At 41.9% G+C, this 13,254-nt stretch overlaps 8 non-coding genes across 8 annotated transcripts; 5 read left to right on the top strand and 3 right to left on the bottom strand.

Moving 5' to 3' along the window:
- Window positions 1-269: 269 nt before the first annotated feature.
- Trnay-gua (transfer RNA tyrosine (anticodon GUA)) lies at window positions 270-358 on the bottom strand. Its single transcript is given in 2 exon segments — window positions 270-305; window positions 322-358. It is a non-coding gene; the product is annotated as a tRNA-Tyr (tRNA).
- Window positions 359-3,680: 3,322 nt separating this feature from the next.
- Trnay-gua (transfer RNA tyrosine (anticodon GUA)) lies at window positions 3,681-3,773 on the bottom strand. The gene is given in 2 exon segments: window positions 3,681-3,716; window positions 3,733-3,773. It is a non-coding gene; the product is annotated as a tRNA-Tyr (tRNA).
- Window positions 3,774-6,413: 2,640 nt separating this feature from the next.
- On the top strand, window positions 6,414-6,486 carry Trnat-cgu (transfer RNA threonine (anticodon CGU)). The gene has a single exon. It is a non-coding gene; the product is annotated as a tRNA-Thr (tRNA).
- Window positions 6,487-6,488: 2 nt separating this feature from the next.
- Trnas-aga (transfer RNA serine (anticodon AGA)) lies at window positions 6,489-6,570 on the top strand. Its single transcript has one exon. It is a non-coding gene; the product is annotated as a tRNA-Ser (tRNA).
- A 937-nt stretch (window positions 6,571-7,507) lies between these two features.
- Trnai-uau (transfer RNA isoleucine (anticodon UAU)) lies at window positions 7,508-7,597 on the top strand. The gene is given in 2 exon segments: window positions 7,508-7,545; window positions 7,562-7,597. It is a non-coding gene; the product is annotated as a tRNA-Ile (tRNA).
- A 739-nt stretch (window positions 7,598-8,336) lies between these two features.
- Trnat-cgu (transfer RNA threonine (anticodon CGU)) lies at window positions 8,337-8,409 on the top strand. Its single transcript has one exon. It is a non-coding gene; the product is annotated as a tRNA-Thr (tRNA).
- A 2-nt stretch (window positions 8,410-8,411) lies between these two features.
- On the top strand, window positions 8,412-8,493 carry Trnas-aga (transfer RNA serine (anticodon AGA)). Its single transcript has one exon. It is a non-coding gene; the product is annotated as a tRNA-Ser (tRNA).
- Window positions 8,494-10,294: 1,801 nt separating this feature from the next.
- Window positions 10,295-10,383, bottom strand: Trnay-gua (transfer RNA tyrosine (anticodon GUA)). The gene is given in 2 exon segments: window positions 10,295-10,330; window positions 10,347-10,383. It is a non-coding gene; the product is annotated as a tRNA-Tyr (tRNA).
- Window positions 10,384-13,254: the final 2,871 nt, after the last annotated feature.

The raw sequence follows: 13,254 nt of genomic DNA, 5'->3' as shown, positions 1-13,254 counted from the left end.
GCGAAATATACTAGTATATGGAATTAATAATAACAAATAATAGCAATGAAGATTATTCGAAATGCAGTTGGGTAGCCCATTGCGTAGCCCATGTTTAGTGGTGCCCCAGCCGCTGGGAATGGTACGTGAAATTGATTGACTGCCTACGCGTTGATTGGAGTTAGGCGGATAGTCGTGGACACTGCAGTTGGTCAGCAGAGCACATGCGACGGTGGAGGGTGAGTTTTAATCTTTGTAATAAACTTTGCATTCGAAATAATACAAAAAACTCTTTCGAGCCGGATTCGAACCAGCGACCTATGGATACCGGCTTCCAGTGTTCTACAGTCCACCGCTCTACCAACTGAGCTATCGAAGGGAGGTGATGCGATATGACTGAGCAAATAATTACTGCAAATGAATAAGTTGTCGGTATTTTTTCTATTTATTTCGAGTATCCAATGAAATTGAGCAAGCACAGCCCTGAATGCATTACCATTTGGGGTTACGATATCGGTTTATTCAATGAATGTTCATGGCAGTTGACCTGATGTGTGATTCATGGCTGGTGAGGCACTGACCCTTCACTGTCAGATTGGCAAACATATGCTGAAAATAACAGCTCATTATTATGAGCTCATCCATAGCACCGCTAATGATTATGTTACATGATAAAATTGGATATCAATTGCAATAGAGAAAATTCTCGAAATTTTGAACCAACCAGCTATCCAGCTATGAATAACCTTAATAACGATTACTACATCTGACTACATTCTTTAAATTAACAATGACTGAATATAAAGTTATGCTTTGCCGGCGGGACTCGAAGCTGCACGGGCACAGCCCAACAGATCTCTAGCCTGTCGCTTTAAACACTCGGGCACGACAACTGATCCACCAGAGAGAATTGAACTCACGACCCCTGGTTTACGAGACCAGTGCTCTTGCCACTGAGCAATGGGGGCGGGTGGGACGGTAAACAACGATAATTAGAAAATCCCTGTTGGGTATCGTGTTTTGTAGTAAGACAATATACCCATAGGACTAAGATGCAGGTTGGTATTTTATTCCTAAGTCAGTCATTTAAAATTGGCATGGGCCGTTTCGTGCATTTTCCGGAAAAGTTCGGAAACCAACGCTTATCAGCTGTGGTAACGACGTATTGTTGATATTCACTGCTAAAATCACGCATGCTGCAATTTATAGGCAATCGAAGAGAACAAGTGTTGTCAATGAAGAATAATTGAAATAAACTAAAACTCTGTAGTGCCAGAGACGTATATGGATATGATCGTTGACGGCAATGAAGAACATCGATCTAGCACAGGGGCGGGCAACATACGGCCAGTTTTCCGTGTTACATGATAATGTGACCCGCGGCCCCAGTCTGCCTAGATTCCCCACTATAGGTCAAATTATAGTGACTGTATGTTATTATGTACGTGTATGCGTAGTGCGCAGCGTGCGAGAGTGGAGCTTATGCGTAACTTCGTGAAAGCGAGAAGACTTGCATTATCGCCATTTACGATGTACTGAACCCCAATGTCGTTTGTGCTAATCATGGTGTTTGTCGACTACGATGGTCATTTACACCAGGCTGATATTTCTTATTTTTGATTCCGTAACCGCCGACTTGTCGCACGGCACACTTCTAGGCTTTTGCAAGACAGCGCTCATGCTAGGGGTCGCCAAATCAAAACGGGTCGCGGGCCACTTTTCAAATTTTATGGAGGACGCCGGGCGCATGAATTCAATATCCAGATTAATTAGTCCACACAGTTGAACAACGACGCTATCTCGTCCCCTACTCAACCCTAATGAATTGATATCTTGGTAAATTTGGGGTACCGGTTTTATCGAACGCCTTGAAATCTTAATTAAGGATTGTACCGCGTGTTGATTGATCAGAGAGAAGCAGACACGGTGGTGCCTGTATGGCAATGGTCTGGAACCTTTTTTGTACGAAGAGCCATATTGGCCCCATTTTTTCAATCTCAACTCCGAAAGAGCCATACATTCCAATCAACTGTTACGTTACAATTGGAAATTCGTGACGTCATGGAAGCACAAATTCGAACTCCCTACATGGGATTCCTCGTGTGCGCCACATTTTTTCTGTAAAAACTGGTATTTATTGTTCGAAAATAAAGCTCGAAACGAGAGGTAAGACGCATATGGGACAACCCTCACCAATGATAACGCAATTCATCGTAGGTAGCTTAGAATTTATTATAACTGTTCTGCTATTAATGTGACTGTCACACTGATCCGAAAATCTAAATGCTTATCGACTTCCCAATTCTCAAGTATTCGGCGGTAACATATCGTTGCGCTACACGCATATATTTTATCGCCGGTGGAGAACGTGGAACGTGGATAGCTATGGCTTTTTTTGTAATTCGGGTTTGTAATTGTGAATGTCACATCCACAACAGCTCATTTCGCGCCGTAGATCAGGAAGACAATGTCAATTTGAAAATAGCGTTTTGAAATGAGCGTCGCCATGTGTGCTATGTTCTTTGATTCAACGCATCGCACAATTCAAGCTTTCGATTCGGATACATCGCCAGGAGGTAGTCACCAGTCATTTCGACGGCGTGGGTTCGAGCCCATCGCTGCCATCACGCCAGGATACAGAGCCTGTACTCGCCGTTGCACCAAGAAACGATGTCGACACACGATAAACGTTTCGTACTGAAAAGACATCCTAACAGCACGAGTAGTCGTTATATAAGGCAACTAAATATACGGCGCAATCACAGAACTAATCAATAGCCTGTCAATTAACAGGAGCCGAGATTCGGCTCCAGTTTAACACAAACAATACTGGCGCAAAGAATTCGCGAGTGATATTGGCCTCCGATGGGACAGTAACTTAAATTTGATTATTTTGAAAAGACCTATCCGAGCCCCTAAACCCGATGAAGGCGTTGTCTTTAGTTCTCAAAGACATGTTAATAGTCTTAATACTGCCACGATAATAATTATTTTGGCCGTGATGAAAATTTACCAACAAGTCGCTGCAATATTGATCAATTCAGTGTAAATATAAATATTTGGCAAAGAGCCATATCTTATACCCAAAAGAGCCATATATGGCTCGCGAGCCATAGGTTCCCGACCACTGCTGTATAGCAATGCTATTCTCAAATCTACATTGTCTTCCTCATTATCGGCGAGAAATGACTTTGAAGTGACATTGCTGTCGTTAAAATACACTCATTGAACACGATTTATTCCTGGTATATGTGGATAAATGGGCGAAAAATGTATCGATCCAGCAGTCCGGCCCATCAAGTACTTAGTTTTCCTATATCCGGCCCGCCGACCGGAGAAGTTGCCCGCCCTTGAATTCTAGCAAGTGGGTTATCGGAGGACGTATATTCCCGCTGTCAAAATCCCGAAATATACCAGTGTACGGACTCAATAATAAGAAATATTAGCTATGAAGATTACTATATATGCGCCTTGGTGTACTCCATGTTTATTGTTGCCCGAGCCCGTGAGAATGACACGTGAAATTGATTGACTGCCTACACGCTGATTGGAGTTTAGGCAGACAGCCGTGTACAGGTGTCCGGCAGATAACGACGGTGGCGGGTGAGGTCGACTTTTTTGGTTCAGTTGATGACGTGTCCTTGCGTAAATTTAGGTTTTATTCTTGGTAATAATCTTCGCATTCGAAATAATACGAGAATTACTTCGAGCCGGATTCTAACCAGCGAGCTATGGATATCGGCTCTAAGTGTTCTACAGTCCACCGCTCTACCAACTGAGCTATCGAGAGGAGCTGACATGACATGGCTCAGCATATTCCTACTGTAAATTAATATGTTATGTTTTTTTTTATTCATTTCGAGTATCCAATGACGTTGAGCAAGCACATCCCATAATCTATTTCCACTTCCGCCTTAACCACTCAGCCACGACAACTCAGCGACCAGTGTGGATTGAACTAACAACCCCTGTTTTACAAGACCAGTGCTCTTGCCACTGAGACATGGCGGCTCACGGTGTAAGGTACACCATACCGTCAGAAATCGCGGTCATTTTGAGTTTAGATCCATAGTAGTGTTACCATATGTCCTCCTTCAGGAGGATTTGTTCCAATTTTTGAGGACATCAAAAATGTCCTCCGAGAACGCCCGAATTTCCCCATTTGGCATTAGATAGGCCTACTCGAAATAAATAAAAAAATAACTTATTCATTTGCAGTATAAATTTGCTGATCCATGTCCCATCACAACCCTTCGATAGCTCAGTTGGTACAGCGTTGGACTGTCGAACAATTAGAACCGATATCCATAGGTCGCTGGTTCGAATCTGGCTCGAGAGAGTTCGTAATTATTTAGAATGCGAAGTTTATTACACTGTCCTCCGCCCAAACTCCAATCAACACTTAGGCAATCAATCAATTTGAGGTGCAATTTTCAGTTGCTGAGGCAACGCTAAACATGGGCTGGGCACGTAGGGACTGAAGATTGGACTGGTCCATTCCAGGGGTTCTTAACCAGATTCCGTAGACTAATTAAGCCTATATGCTATGGAATATTTTCTTGTTCAATTTATTCAACTGGAAAATAGTCTGGGCACTGCGCCGGATTTTATGTGAATGGGTTTTCTGATTTTAATATAGGTACCATCAGAAATTGTGTTCAAAATGGACAGAGGCTTCGAGAAATCTCGTTAGAAGCACATAGGGTACGATCGATTATAAGGCTAAAGAGCAAAGCTATTACTATGGCTCAATAATGAATATAATTAAGTTGTCATTGATATTTTCCAATATTAAGCGAAGACAAAATCGAACGCTGATTTAATTTGACCTTATCAGTGACAGTAACAATAGCCTATACTTATCAAGACTATATCAAAACCATGATTAGACTACACTGCTCAAATGCTCTGATATCATGTCAATCTTCACTATAGAGTTTAAACTATTCTACATAAAATTGTGGCACGACAAAGTTCCACTAGCTGCAATATTGTAACCCGACAGTTTTACCATGTCATGATTCACCCACTCGTATGATGTCTATAACTCATTAAATATAAAAATTATGCCCGACACAAAAACAATTTTATTCAAATTTTTGAAAAAACCCGATTTTTGGGCCTGGATATAGTTAGCCTCCGGCACAGTTAAAGACTTTTATAAGCAAGGGCTGTCCTCGGGGCCAAGTTTCCAGTAGGTAATTTATCGTGAGTATATGACATCGAGCTGCCATGGTGGATGTATGCTATACACCTAATCGAAAATCGCCGTGAATTACGAAAAGGTTGAACACCTCTGGATAAGACTTACTACGAAATCAGCGTTTTATGTGGTCAGGAGTCTACGAGTTTCGAATAAAAGTTAGAAGGGTGTACCACGACCGAAAATGGTTGAAGAGAACAGTACTATATCGTTTTAGAAAATATTGCTTACGTAAAGTCTTCACGAGTGACACATCTACAAATCTACATCTCCGGCAATATCTTTTGCTAACAGGGTCACAGTCAATAAATTATTTCTGATGAAATGGGCATTGTGAAGTCTCATCGGGTTCACGTACCTACATTAGGTTTTAGTGGTTCGCATCAGCCCCTCCGTAGCTCCAGTGGCGCAATCGGTTAGCGCGCCGTAGCCTACTTATACGACAGACACGGAGACATGCGGAGGCTGCGAGTTCGAGCATCGCCTGGAGCACGATTTGCACTTATTTATGTAGCTGCGCGATAGAGCCACAAATAGCTGACCCCGCATTCTTGAAAGCACACATTGCATCAGTGCTATACGTCCTTCGTTTATAATTCTATTACCAATAATATTGAGGTATGTGAGGACGAACACGATTATTTCGAGTCAACACCCCCCAACACACAAAGTCTGGAAATTTGTCAGAAGCCGTGAATGACTTCCTATAGACACGATCACATGTTAGCCTGCAGTTGACTGCATAGAGATAGCGTTGTGTACCTGTTTCCACCTCTAAATGAATTTTCACTTGGCTATGGAAAAGGGTTAACATACTTCGGAATCAGGAAAGAAGGGCGCGTTCATCAAATTACAAAAGTTAGTTTACCGATATAGAAATCAGCTGATTTTGAAATATTTGCAGGAAATCAATATGTTATTGTGCAGGCTAAAAAAAAGCTCATCACTCCGACTCAACATATGAATTAAGCGCTCCGCAAGGTCCGCAATTCCTATTTCGTGTAATTTATGGCGATTTGCAGTTAACCGTGACCATTGGCCTTGCTGTCAAAGACGAATTTCCAAAAATTAGGACAATTAGTCGTCGTCGGAAGACACTTCCGATGTCCTTAAACGGAGATCAAATCCTACTAAAGGAGGACATATGGTAACACTTCTATAAAACGAAAATTAATCTACCTCAAAATGGTCGCGATTTCTTTCTGTATGGTGGTCAATTCCGGTGGCGTAAGCCGATATAGCTCAGTGGTTAGAGCACTGGTCTCGTAAACCAGTCGTCGTGAGTTCAATCGTCGCTGGTGGCTCAGTTGTCGTGGCCGAGTGGCTAAGACGACAGACCAGAAATCTGTTGGGCTATGTCCGCGCAGGTTCGAGCCCTGCCGACAACGCAGAAATTTGTTCGCAGTCGAAATAATTTTTGGGAATGTATGAAAATGTAGTAACCGTTATCAACGTTATTCATAGCTGGATAGCAGGCTGGATCACGTCTTCAAGGAATATTCTCTGTTTTTTATTGATATCCACTTTTATCATGTAACATGTACATAATCAATAGCGGTACTATGAATGAGCTGTCATTCTTGGCATACATTTGCTAATATGACCGTAAAGGCTCAGTGCCTTACCAACCATGAATCTCACCTCACGTCAACTGCCATGAACATTCATTGAACAAACCGATATTGAAACAGAAAATAGACATACATCCAGGGATGTGCTTGCTCAACTTCTCAACTTCATTGGATACACGAAATGAACAGTAAAAAACATATCTTATTCATTTGCAGTTCATCATGCTGAGTCATATAGCCTACTCATGTTACATCAGCTCGCTGCGATATAGCTCAGTTGGTAGAGTGGTGGACTGAAGAGCAATTAGACCCGATATCTATAAGTCGCAAGTTGGAATCCGGCTGGAAGGATTTCATTTTTCAGTATGTCCTGTGCGAGGTTTGTTACGAAGATTAAACATAAATTTAAATATACACAAAGGCACAACAGCAACACAACAACAAAAGCCGACCCCTCCCTACACCGTCGCTGGTGATCTGCCAGACAACTGTACACGGCTATCCGCATCTCATGTGTAAACATGTATTTGACGAATGCTGATTATTATTTTTAGGGTATATTATATCATCGTATGAAATATTGCTTACGTAGAGTACTCTCGAGTGACACGTCTAGATATCTACATCTCCGGCAATATCTCTTGCAGACAGGGTCACAGTCAATAAATTATTTCTGATGAAATGGGCATTGTGAAGTCTCCTCAGGTTCACGTACTCACATCCCGTTTTAGTGGTTCGCATCAGCCTCTCCGTAGCTCCAGTGGCGCAATCGGTTAGCGCGCCGTACTTATACGACAGACACGGAGACATGCGGAGGCTGCGAGTTCGAGCCTCGCCTGGAGCAAGATTTTGCACTTATTTATGTAGCTGCGCGATAGAACCACAAATAACTGACGCCACATTATTGAATACTCACATTGCATCAGTGCTAAACGTCCTTTGTTGTTGATACTATTACCATTAATATTGAGGTCTGTGAGGATGAACACGCATATTTCGATTCAACAATACCCAACACACAAATGCTGGAAATTTGTTAGAAGCCGTAAATGAGTTCCTATAGACACGACTACATGGTAGCCTGCAGTTGACTGCATAGCGATAGCGTTGTGTATCTGATTCCGCCTCTAAATGAAATTTCACTGGGCTATGATACAGGTTTAACATACTTTGGAATCGGTAAAGAAGGGCGCGTTCATCAAATTTTACAAAAGTTAGTTTACGATATCGAAAACAGCTGATTTTGAAATATTTGCAGGAAATCAATATCTCGTTGCGCTGGCTAAAACAACTCATCACTCCGATTCGGCATCCGAATTAACCGCTCCGCAACGTCCGCAATTCCTATTTCGTGTAATTTATGGCGATTTGCAGTTGACCGTGACCATTAGCCTAGCTGTCAAAGACGAGTTTCCGAAAATGAGGACAATTAGGCGTTCTTGGAGGACATTTCCGATTTCCTTAAACGGATATCAAATCCTACTAAAGGAGGACATATGGCAACACTTCTATAGAACGAAAATTAATCTAACTCAAAATGGTCGCGATTTCTGGCTTTATGTTGGTCGATTCCTGTATCGTAAGCTGCCATAGCTCAGTGGTTAGAGCACTGGTCTCGTAAACCAGGGGTCGTGAGTTCAATCCTCACTGGTGGCTCAGTTGTCGTGGCCGAGTGGTTAAGGCGACAGACTAGAAATCTGTTGGGCTATGCCCGCGCAGGTTCGAGTCCTGCCGACAACGCGTAAATTTATTTGCAGTCGAAATAATTCTGTATAGTGTATGCAGATGTAGCAACTGTTATTCATATCTGGATAGCTGGCTGGTTCGCGTCTTCAAGGAATATTCTCTATTTTTGATGATATCCACTTCTATCGTGTAGCATAATGTACAAAATCAATAGCAGTGCTATGAATGAGCTGTCATTCTTGGCATACATTTGCTAATTTGACCGTGAAGTGTCAGTGCCTTACCAACCATAAATCTCACATCACGTCAACTGCCATGAACATTCATTGAACAAAACGATATTGAAACACAAAATAGACATACATTCAAGGATGTGCTTGCTCAACTTCATTGGATATCATTATAAATAGAGAAACTTCCTCTGAGGCGTAAACCAACCTGCTATCGAACTATGAATAACGTTAATGATGGTCACTGCATTTTGCATAGATTCTTCAAAAAATACGACGACTGCAAACAATGTGTGCGGCAGGGCCCAACAGATTTCTAGTCGGTCGCCTTAGCCACAAAAATTGAGCAACCGGTGAAAATTAAACTCACCACCAATGTTTCCACTAAGCTGCGCACGTGCGCAAATGCGCAGTGCTGACCCGGTCTCTGCGCATAGTAAATCTAAGTTTTGCACAAAAAATTCAAAATGATGACCTTTTTCAAAGTGGTTTCGCACTGTTTTCCAAGGGTCGGCGCAGTGAGTTGATGAGTGTGCGCAGACTCGTTCAAAATTAGATGGAACATTGCTCACGACCCCTCGTTTACGAGACCAGTTCGCTTGCCACTGAGCTATGGCGGCTGGTTGATGTGGCACGCAACCATACTAAGAAAACTACCGTTCTGTATCGTGTTTACATTAGGAACCATACCCATAGAATTAAGTTGCAGGTGGTGATTTTATTCCTAAGTCAGTCATTAAAATAATACAATGGGACCGTTTCTAAATTTCCTGATAAAGTTTGGAAAACAATGCTTATCAGCTGTGCTATGCCACTGCTAAAATCAAGCATGCCGAGGAATATGCAATTGAGCAATTGAAAAAGAAACAATATTGCCAATGAACAATAATTGATATTAACAAAAACTCATTGTTGCAAGAGACTTGAATGAATATGATCATTGACAGCAATGAACACCATCGATCTACCAAGTGGGTTGTTGAAGGACGTCGATATCCGGTATCAAATTTGCGCACATATACCTGTGTGTAGATTGAAGAATATACTAAATTAAAGCAATGAGGATTATTCGAAATGTGCCTCTGTGTAGCCCAACAGTATCTCGCAGGCCATCCGGCAGTCGACGAGCATGTCCACATTTAAGTCGAAATACAAGCAATTACTACTAAATAGATACAATCCATCCTCAAGATTATCGGACCACGACTGACCTATCGATCTCGCTTCCCATGACATGCCGCCCTATTTCTTGTCGCCTCCTTTTTCTATACTATCTTCTTTACTTTCATTCAGTGTGCATGCCTCCTCTTTACATCGCCTGTAGGCCAAGGTGGGTGTCCGATTCCATAGACAACTCCTAGTCGCTTCGACATCTTCCTTTCTTTTCATTGTATCGCATTTTTCGTGGTGTATTGAATTGATAAAATTGCTAATAATCCAATGATGATGATGATGATGTTGATGATGTTTAGTATTGATCCAATTGGTTTATCGTTTACGTATTGATTGTAGATTAGGCGGATAGCCGTGAACACTGCAGCTGGCCAGCAGACCATATGCGACGGTGGAGAGAGAGTTTTATAAAAGTTTTGTAATAAACATAGCATTCGAATTCATACATAAACTCCTTCGAGCTGGATTCGAACCAGCGACCTATGGATATCGGCTCGAAGAGTTCTACAGTCCACTGCTCTACCAACTGAGCTATCGAAGGAAGGTGAAGGGATACGGCTCAGCAAGTTACTACAGTAAATGAATAAGTTATCTGTATTTTTTATATTCATTTCGAGTATCCAATGAAGTTGAGAAAGCACATTTCCGAATGTATGTCTATTTGGGGTTCTAATATCGGATTATTCAATGAATGTTTATGGCAGTTGACTTGATGTGAGATTCGTGGTTGGTGACGCACTGACCCTTCACCGTCAGATTGGCAAAGACATGCTAAAAATAAAAGCTCATTCATAGCTTCGCTAATGAATATGTTACATGTCAAAAGTGGATAACATTAGAAATAGAGAAAATTCCTTGAGGGCGTGAACCAATCAGCTATCAAGCTATGACGGCGGCTGGGAATGTCAACAACGATAATTAGAAAATCCCTGTTGTGTATTTTGTGTATCTGTATGCCCATAGGACTAAGTTGCAGGTTGTTATTTTATTCCCAAGTCAGTGATTTGAAAGTGGCATGTGTGCGTTTCGTGAATTTTCGTGAAAAGTTGGGGAGCCAATGCTTATCAGCTGTGCTATCGAAGTATTGTTGATATTCACTGTTAAAATCACGCATGCCGCCATATATAGGCAATCGAAAAAAACAAATATTGTCAATGAAGAATAGCCTATTTGATATAAACTAAAACTCGTTAGTGCCCTAGACCTATATGGATAGGATCATTGACGGCGATAAAGAGCACCGATCTAGCAAGTGGGTCATCGAAGGACATCTATTTCCGCTGTCAAAATCGCGAAACATACTAGTATATGGAATCAATAATAACAAATAATAGCTATGAAGATTATTCGAAATGCGCGTTATTGGGTAGCCCATGATTAGTGGTGCCCCAGCCGCTGGGAATGGCACGTGAAATAGATTGACTGCCTACGCGTTGATTGGAGTTATGCGGATAGTCGTGGACATTGCAGTTGGTCAGCAGACCACATGCGACGGTGAAGGGAGAGTTTTAATCTGTGTAATAAACTTTGCATTCGAAATAATACAAAAAACTCCTTCGAGCCGGATTCGAACCAGAGACCTATGGATACCGGCTCCCAGTGTTCTACAGTCCACCTTCCAACTGAGCTATCGAAGGGAGGTGATGCGATATGACTGAGCAGATTATTACGGCAAATGAATAAGTTGTCTGTATTTTTTTCTATTTATTTCGAGTATCCAATGAAGTTGAGCAAGCACATCCCTGAATGTATTACCATTTGGGGTTCGGATATCGGTTTACTCAGTGAATGTTCATGGCAGTTGACCTGATGTGTGATTCATGGTTGGTGAGGCACTGACCCTTCACTGTCAGATTGGCAAATATATGCTGAAAATAACAGCTCATTGTTAAGAGCTCATTCAAAGCACCGCTAATGATTATGTTACATGATAAAATTGGATATCAATTGAAATAGAGAAAATCCCATGAAATTTTGAACCAACCAGCTATCCAGCTATGAATAACGTTAATAACGGTTACTACATCTGCATACATTCTTTAAAATTACAACGACTGCAAATAAAGGTATGCTTTGCCGGCAGGACTCGAAGCTGCGCGGGCACATTCCAAAAGATCTCTAGCCTGTCGCCTTAACCACTCGGGCACGACAACTGATCCACCAGAGAGAATTGAGCTCACGACCCTTGGTTTACGAGGCCAGTGCTCTTGCCACTGAGACATGGCGGCTCATGGTATAACGTCCACCATACCGCCAGAAATCGCGGTCATTTTGAGTTAGATCTATAGCAGTGTCACCATATGTCTTCCTTCAGGAGGATTTGTTCCAATTTTTAGGGAAATCAAAAATGTCCTCCGAGAACGCCTAAATGACCTCATTTTGGCATTAGATACTCGAAATAAACAAAAAAATAACTTTTTCATTTGCAGCATGAATATGCTGATCCATGTCCCATCACATCTCTTCGATAGCTCAGTTGGTACAGCGGTGGACTGTCTAACTCAGGCCTGGGTAAAGTGTGGCCTGCCGAGCGATTCTGTGCGGCCCGCGAAAGGTTGCTTGAAATTTAAAATATCAAACCTACTTCTTAATGTTGCTGCGTGGACCAAAACCATAGGATGTATAAACTGAACCGGAAATTCGTTTACTATCTAGCCCAGGGGTGAGCAAACTACGGCCCGCGGGCCGCATGCGGCCCGCAACACCGGTCTGTGCGGCCCGCGAGAGTCTAAAGAAATTAGAAATTGAAATATTAGAAATATTGATAAAATGCGTACTAAAACCAAATTAATGCAGGGGCTTGATTAAACTTTTAATATATTTCATCATGATAATTCTAAGGCACTGGTTCTCAAACTGGAGGCGTGAAAGCATCTGAAGGGGGCGCGAAGCTGATCTCAACTAAAAAAAATTTCGCGCTTTGCGCGATTTACTTACTAATAATTATTCTTGTTCTGTATTCAGTCTGAATTTCATATCTCTCAACCATAGTCGTAACTTTCCATGCCATCAAACTATCCGTTAGGCATGCTAGCATCTTCGCAGCGTTTTGTGATATGACGATAAGGGGGCGCGAAATCGTTCTCCATCATAAGGGGGGCGTGTCTCAAAAAGTTTGATAACCACTGTTCCAAGGTAAATCGTTCCCATATTAGTTTTTATGTTCAATTTCTGGCGCGACAGCTAGATCTTAAGGCCCACGCAGTTTGAGAGGTTTCAATTGCTAAACATCACAGAAATCCTAAACGAGATTGACATAATTCGGATGACGAGCGTGATTTCAGATTGGCCTCTTCAGTTTCAATTATTTCAGTGATTTGCTTATAAAAAACGATTCGCGCGTGTCGTAGGTAGATTCGATCCCTGTAGGCCTAAGCATAGAATTAGGCTATTTATATTATATCTACACACA

Source organism: Botryllus schlosseri, chromosome 1 (genome assembly GCF_051294905.1).
Source record: "Botryllus schlosseri isolate E-star chromosome 1, Bs_hap1, whole genome shotgun sequence".
Classification (NCBI taxonomy): domain Eukaryota; kingdom Metazoa; phylum Chordata; class Ascidiacea; order Stolidobranchia; family Styelidae; genus Botryllus; species Botryllus schlosseri.
The sequence above is the reverse complement of the archived record's forward strand: the minus strand, read 5'-3'. Positions and strand labels throughout refer to the sequence as shown.